Below are 8,208 nucleotides of genomic sequence, written 5' to 3' on the forward strand. Positions count from 1 at the left end.
GAGTAGCCAGGTAGCATAAGCCTCACGCCCTCGTCGCACAATGTCTTTATGCAGATTGCGAAGACTTTCGTACGTCAGGGACTCGGTGATGATAGCAATCTCTGGCTCCCCTGTGGGTTGTGAGGTTCCTCCATTCCTGTCCCTATCTGCAGGGTGCTCTGCTTTCACCTTAGACTTCCTTGTTTCTACCGGGGCCACTGCTGCTGACCGTGACTGCCCTTGTGGTTCAGCTGGAACCTGGACAGTTGTAACATTAGTGGGTTCCACAGCTGTACTATTAGACTGTCCCTCCTCAAGGCAAAGGGCCGGTTTCTCACCAGCTGGGGAAATGCACTCCTTCAGCATCTCTCGTATCTCCTTAACCAGAACCCTCACCCAATCTGGGCGGTTCATTTCTGAGGTGGGCTGTGGGGCAGGGTCAGGCTCTGGAGCAGCAGCATCTCGAGTCTGTGGTGTAGGTGTGAGGGTAGTTATCCAGGTTAATCTTCCCTTATCTCTGAATGCTAAATATAACAGGACTATCAGCAACACCACCCATTGTATGGTATCATTAGCACTTATAAAGGATCTTAACCCTTTGAGAACTGGTGGAACAGACCCAAAAAGATGGTTAAAAGGTTGAGAGAAAGTTTGCCCAGGTGCTATTTCCTCGCAGTAGGTACCGTTATTAAAGTAACCCCAAAAACATACAGTTAACGTGTGATAGCTATGAATCCATGTACCTGCCTTCCAGAGGAAATTAAAGATCCATGAATTCCTCACCTAATTAACCCAGAAGCCAAACTTGATAACAGACACCGTAGCCTTAGTCATAGGACCCATTTTTAGATAAGGGTCTGCAAATGGGAAAAGTATAGCTACGATCACATGCCACCCAAACCAAGGTAAACTAGACCACATGGTGATGCTGAAGATGTTTTTACACACAACAAAACCAAATTACTTAAGAACTGTTAATCCTTTTTCCCTCTCAATGCCCTCGGGCCTCACGTTGATGCGCCAAATTCTGTCTTCGTTAGACAAGACAGGAGTCTGTGAAAGAGGGCAAAGCCTCCTGTGCAATGGAGAACGGCAAACCCCCCTCCCTCTGAATTACGAGGATCTTTAAATTAAAAGGCTCTCAGGCAAAGATATGGGAGTGGGAGTAACAATTCTTTACTAGGAGAAAACTAGACAACAATTTAAAAAGGCAAATGCAATCGGTACAAACAAAACCAGTGAAAGAAAAAGTCTAGAACCTGAGGAATGCCAGTATCAGGTTTGCTGGGACAATTGCTTTCCCTTGCAATAGTTGATGAGTTGCAGCTGAAGTGGTGATCTTTAGAAGGGTATAATTTTCCTCTGAAGATCTGGTGGCAGTGGGGGCCGGTCTTCCTCTGCGCCGGGGTTGCCTCTGAGCTCCGCTGCCGTCGCCTCTGCGCGCGCCGGCTGCTTCGCTGCGAGTGCCGCCGAAGAGAGAGAGAGCGAGAGCTGCTTCTCTGGGAATCCCGCGAAGAGAGAGAGAGAGCTGCTTCTCTCGGAATCCCGCAAAGAAGAGGGAGAGCTGCTTCCCCCCTCTGGGTGGGACCCCTCACGGTGTTACATTTTTTCAGCCCTTCATTGAATCAGTCAAAGGTGTATAAACAAACCATTGTCTCTGAGAGAGATAACAAAAAACCTGTCCAACCGGTTCGCCTTCGACAGATGGCAAATGGAATACAAGCTTATCTTACAACCCAGGACAGGAGAGAAGGGCCTGAAAGCAGTAATCTGAAATACAACTTAAATGTTGTTGGAGAAGAACATTTCCCTTCTTTGCTTGTAAAGGTGGCCATTTGGGGAAAGAAGCTTCCCATATGTAACTCAGGCCTTTGGACATGATCCCAAGGCTTCTGGCCTTTGTGAAGGATTTACACAAACTTCAGAGGGACTCCTGAGACCTTGTGAGCCATCTCTCTCTGACATAGGGACTTGAACCTTTTTCCCACTCACCTGGTTTTCTCAAGTCCATTATCCTTCCACATCAGGGCATATCCTGTGGGATACATTAGATATTAATTAACTAATATTAATGTATTCTTCTTTGTGTCCAATCTTTAGATCACAGGTGATTTCAAGTCCAGATAATGTGTCATAAGGAACAAAGCCAATATTCATAGCAGCTGTTTTGCCAAGAAGCCTGGAAAATCTGAGCCAGGATAGAGAAAACCATTTAACTTTTCTTCTCTTGTGACTGTCTCTCTATTCTGCTTATGGATCTTCATTGAGTTATTCCCACAACCAGATCATATGTTTCCAGTGTGCACAGCTTTTACTTAAAGATTTAAATTGTGAGAAATTACATTTCCTTAGTTACAAAATTTTAATAGTTACCTTCACAGTCAATAGTGTCACCTGGTTTATTGGGTTTGATTTCCAACTGCCGGACCTTTTGTTTTCTATTTTAAGCTGCTTTAGTTTTTCAGCGAATTAAATTTATATCCCCAATGAGAAGCATGGGAAACTATTTTAATAAATGATGGAACATGAATATATTGTCAGTTACTGGGTAATGTGCTTTAGCTTTTAATAGGTGACCTGAACAAAAATACTGTGAGCTGCCTCTAGGTTTTTACATAAATAATTATTCAGAAGAGTAGTGATACATAGTAATGACATGGCAGTTGGTGCAGTTTTGCATTGCTTTTGAGGCAAATGTTAGATCCAAAAATCAGAGAGAAAAGATTTCTTTTTAAAAGTAGAATCCAAAGTATCATGAAAATGGTGAACTATAACTCAGGATGGTCAAACCTTATCCCTGACTGCTTTTTGAAAACCACATCCTCTGATAATTTTGTGTTGCAACAATAACAGTGTTTTCACAAACATTCCTTAGCTCAGCAAATCAATTTTTTGTTGTCTGTTGTCAGTAATAAAATAGAAGGACATTTTAGTGAGTAGATATATGCTCATATAGATTTGCAGGAAAAATAATGTGTGTGTCATTTCTATCTCACCTTTTCCAAACTTGTTCCCTATCTGACACAGCCTGATTAAATATTAATGTTATTAATATTAATGTAATTAAATGTTAATGTTATTAACAGATGTTAGATTCCTCTCCCTTTCCTACACACATGATAATTTTTCATTTCTCTCCTGAATGGAGCCCAGGATAGGACCTCATCCCCTAACACATGGAGGAGTGTCTTGTGACTATTATTACTGCTACTTTTTACTGATTATTTGCTTTAGTGACACCTCTGTGTGTCAGTCACATTCAGAACCCTTGTGCACTACACAGAAAAATTTATATAAAGGAAGAGAAAATAGTTATATTTAATAGATAGATAGTACTTAACCTGATAGGCAACTCTCTCAGCATTTCACCAACTAATTCAGAGCCCCTCAGGTACTATAGAAAAGGCAGATGCTAAAACATCTCTGGGGTTACAGAATTTATGAATATATATGAAGAGGTTTCTATCTCATCAGAAGAGAAACTTTGGAAAATGTATGAAGATGCTTCTCATAAATATGTGATAGGAGGATGGTACTGTATTGCTTAGAGCTTGCACTGGCAATAAATAGATGATAAAACAGCTGGAAAGGCCAAGGAAAATAACAGTTGCAGAAGCATTCCTAATTAGGAGCCACAATATTTGGCATGCCATTTTCAGGTCAGGTGCTAAAATACTATGGTAATATGAGGCAAAAACTGCAATCACAAAGGAGGAAATCTAACCTTTTTATTTATTCCATTACATATCCTAAATAATGGTTCTATATTGCTTAAATTTGTGTTAAGAAAAAGGTTAGTCAACAGATCCTTTATTCCAATGCACATGGTTTCCCAGCTACATCCACCCATCCAGGAGCTGCCAGACCCTTCTGGTGGAGAGAAGAGAGAAGGGGTAGCAAGAGCTGATAAGGGGTGTCTGCTGTACCTTTCTACTCCAAAGGACAATCAGTGCATTACTTAGCTGCATCTGAGGCAGCAGCTCCTCAAAAGTATTTATCCCAGCTGGAGAGTTGGAGGACTTCTACAGCAGGCTGGACTGCCAAGGAGTGCAGTGGAAGAAACGGAGAAGAGAGTGAAGCTCAGGGTGAGGGCTGAGTCCTGGCTCATCTCCCTACAGCGACACAGCCTTGTTGAAAGCTAAAGAAGAACATCTGAAGGAGTTCTACAAACCAGTGCAAGAAGCTTCAAAGCAGTCTCGTAGAAGTCATGTCCTGCAACTGTCAGCAGAGTTAACTATTACTTGAAAAGAAACAAAAAGTACTGAGCAGAGCAGAATTTTGAATATACCAAAAGAAGACTCAGGGCTCTTGCCTATTTGTTGTGATTTATATCAAAAATGAGGAGTAAAAAACACAGAACCCTTCTCAATTCTTTGTCTCGAGTCTTACAAGTAAAAAGTAGCTGTAGGATTGTGTTGGATATGACCCAGATTTGCCAAGAATAGAAAACCTATTCAATTCTTCAATTCTTTGGCTTTAGATAGAAAAAAAAAAAAAAAAAAAAAAAAAAAAAAAAAAAAGGTGCAAGGAGCTATCAAATAGAAAGCACTGCTCTGTATGCATTACTGTTCACATGTTCAAAAAAAACCCCCAAACCTTGATGCAAGAACAGAGACATCCTAACCCTAGTCTAGCTGGGTTTGGTAAACACATCCTAAGGTTCTTTATGACTGTGTGGTCCTGCTCATTCTTCTAGCTGCTGGTGGGAGAAAAGGGCAGTGAAAATCCTTAAATTGCCTATATGACAGATTAAACAGTCTGATATCACAGGAGCATTAAGGAACTTGCTTACAGACAAGGCTGAGCAGGAAAGCAGGACTTTGCATCATATTATCATTAATATTTACAGTGGTATAGACAAAATCCAGACATCCAAAGATTGCCTATATTTCCTTCAGGCAATCCATTCCAGATGCTGTCAAGTGACTTCTAGCAGTGACCTGCTTGAAAAGAGGAATTAGCTGGATGATCCCTACAAGGACACTAACTCATTCCAGCATAAAAAATGTCAGAAGGACAATACATCATAATTATTTCTATTTCTGACACACTTTATTTACACTATACAGTTTCAGAAATTGAAAAATATAGTTAGTAAAACCCCAGCAGTGATGATGTAATTTGATCAGAACACTAATATGGTATAAATCAGGAAGGAATTAATGAAAATACTACCATGCATACAAAGCTTTGCTCCTACTGACTAACAGCCTCTTTCCTGTTGGTATATCTCCAGAGAACTTCCAAAAGTAAATTCAACTGGTTTCTAAGCTATACATTTTGGATTATACTTCTGTAACTAAGTGATCATAGAAATTACATATCTAGAACAGGAAATTAAAAATCTGAACATTAATAAGGAGAGATTTTTTTAAGGAACTTGCAAGGAACAATAGTTCCAATTTACTTAAATGTAGATTTAGAAGCTGAATAAAGTTTTCTAAGTATCATTGTGATTTTTGGCATTTCCAGCTGAAAAATGATGCAAAATTCCAAGCCTGATCACAGTAAGAGAAAAACCTTCCCAAGGTCAGGGAGTGGTCAAAGATAATGCTCCAAATCCCCTTGCCTTCCTTCTGATTTTCCACAATTAATTTCTCAGGGTCATGAATGTGTCAAATGTAGGATAATGCTGATTTTTTTTTTTTTTCCCCTAAAAATCCTACAGGATTTTTTTCCCTGAAATGGACATCTGTTTGTCTGCTGCACCTGTTCATGAGAAGTGGAAGTACAGGTTATATGGCAAGAGGAGGTGCTGATACTCACAGTGAACCCAAAGAGAAGGACATAACAACTGGAAGAATTTAATCAGTGTATGTCTTTTCTCTGTCCCATAGCCAGTGTCCCATGCTTTAGCTGCACTGTTCTGTTCTATTGCATCACCACATTCAACTCTGGCTACACCAAACACTTCCTTCACAGCAGCTAGACAACAGGAGGGACCAGATAAATTAGAAATTTCCTTGTGTCCCTAAAGCTGCAGACAAATTCAGATTGGATCCACAGAGAAAAAAATAAATTTGTAGGGGATGGCCCAGGCAGAACAAAGGAGAAATAGCCCTAAGAATATCTGTGGTGGGAATAGAATCAAGTCTATGGGCATAACCCGACCATGTGTGACAGCCTTTCTGATTAAGGGAAGACAGCAGTTGTTCTGCTTCCAGTCTTCCAGGACATATGTTGTCTTGTCCTAAACAGACTCTGAAAAAGGCACAAGCACCCGTTTCTGTTTGTTTGTTTGTTTGTTTCTGTTCTTTTTGCAAGTTAAGAAGAATCAAGAGCACAGTCTAGTACAGGTGGGCTTGGTTTGGACTATGGCTTTGTAGCTCCTTTAAGATTAATAATGTTAGGGTTTATATGTGGGAAAAAAGCTGTTCCTCACCCTCACATTCATTCTATGCTCACGTGTACTCCCAATCATCCATGAAAGGTCTGCAACATAATCACCAAACTGGTCAAATATGAAAGGCAATCTTTGAAAATTTTACTCACAATGCCTGTGTGAGTCACCTTTTATTTTCAGCAGTTAAGTAAAGCATTTTTTGGCTCCTGTTGTCACCACTGATGAAAATAGAGATGAATAGATTTTCTGTAAGGCAAATTCTTCTTCTGTGCTACTTTTTTCATGGCATTTTTGCAAGTCTGAAGACAAAGTGTTTAATTCTGATCCATTTTTCTTGTTTTTTTCTCAAAATCTATATGCTTCCAAGACACAAAGAGCACCCAGTGCATATACAAAACCTCATATTTTGATTTAGCTGCAATTTCACTTTTCAGGATTTAATCAAATGACAATGATAGCCAGCTAACTTTTGGAGAATTTTCCATGATTTCCCAGAACAGTGAATAATTGTCTAACTAGATGTTGCCCTCTGTCATGTGTTTGGTTGTTGATGTCTAGCACTCCTCTCAATGGACATACTGGTAATGACTCACTCTTGAACGTCTTCTGCCATATTTGGGAAGGTGCCACAAACCTGAAGATTTTTTCTTTATTCCTGAAACTGATTGATAAACCAGGCCAGATTATAAGACTCCTTCTGAAGAAAGCAATTGTTAATCATTTTTTAAGCACTTGTAAGCAAGGAGCAACAGTTTTCCAATCTTCTCACTTCTGTTCTTTATACACACTAAACCTCTTGGGAATATCTGAAGCATTGCCAGAAGTAATTTTTATTTTCTTGGCCAACATGAGTAAAAGGTTACAGATGCTGAATGCAGTTTACATTCTACTTAACTGTGCAATTGATTATGCTCACCTGGAGATGCAAACACATCCTTCTCAGGAATACTTATGGGGAACTAGCTGCCAGTACAGAAAACAGCTGTCTTTTAGACCACCAATTCTCAAGAAAAGATAAGCAAATTCTTAATTATTTTGGTTATTGTTTATGTAATTATTCTTGCAGTGTTTTCCATCTGTGCACGTTAAATTTCCTGAAAATGACTTACTAATAGTCTAATTTGTTCCAGTGAACAGAATTTTTCAGGTCATTGGTTTCTGGTATTTTTTTTATGTGATGATGGGAAATTAAAGTTCAAAGCACTCACAGTCTCTTAAATGTTGTACTTAAAATCAACATGAGAAATAACTTTTGAGACCCATGACTGTTCTCCAGTACTGTATGACATTATGTTACACCTGAAGAGATTATCTGAGTACCTCAATAGAGTGTACACAGAAATTTCCTCTGCATGTTTTTGCAGCTTCCTTGGTAGCTGTATGCCTTGCGGTCTTCAGTGTATTTATCATAGCATAAATATATACATTCATTGGACCTAGTCTCCACAATAGCAGACACTGTGCCATGTAATCCCTTCCTAGACTCTGGCTACCAACTTTGCCAGACTCAGATTGCTCCCATAAAATTCCCCTCCTTAGATTTACCAATCTTAATCTCAAAACTCATTTGTAGGTTTAGCTTACATCAAAGGTCTGCTTTCAAAAATCACTGTGTTCCTACTTTCCAGGCCATTTTCAGAATTACATTCCACCTTTCCTGAGATTTACTAGTTCCTGCCCAATATGCATCTAGCTAGGAAAGTTTTTGTTATTTTTTTAATAGCCGAGGACTTGAGTCACAAGAAATCTCAGCACCCTGGAGGACTGGAACAGGTTGGATAAAGGCATCTTTCTTTTTGTAAGTGTGACTTGGATTTAAAAAAGCTGAATCTTTGAACTCTGGCCCACTGCCTGCATTTCCTGGTAACTATAACAGACATGGACCA

The sequence above is a fragment of the Lonchura striata genome, chromosome 3 (genome assembly GCF_050655825.1).
Source record: "Lonchura striata isolate lonStrDom1 chromosome 3, ASM5065582v1, whole genome shotgun sequence".
NCBI classification, from domain to species: Eukaryota; Metazoa; Chordata; class Aves; order Passeriformes; family Estrildidae; genus Lonchura; species Lonchura striata.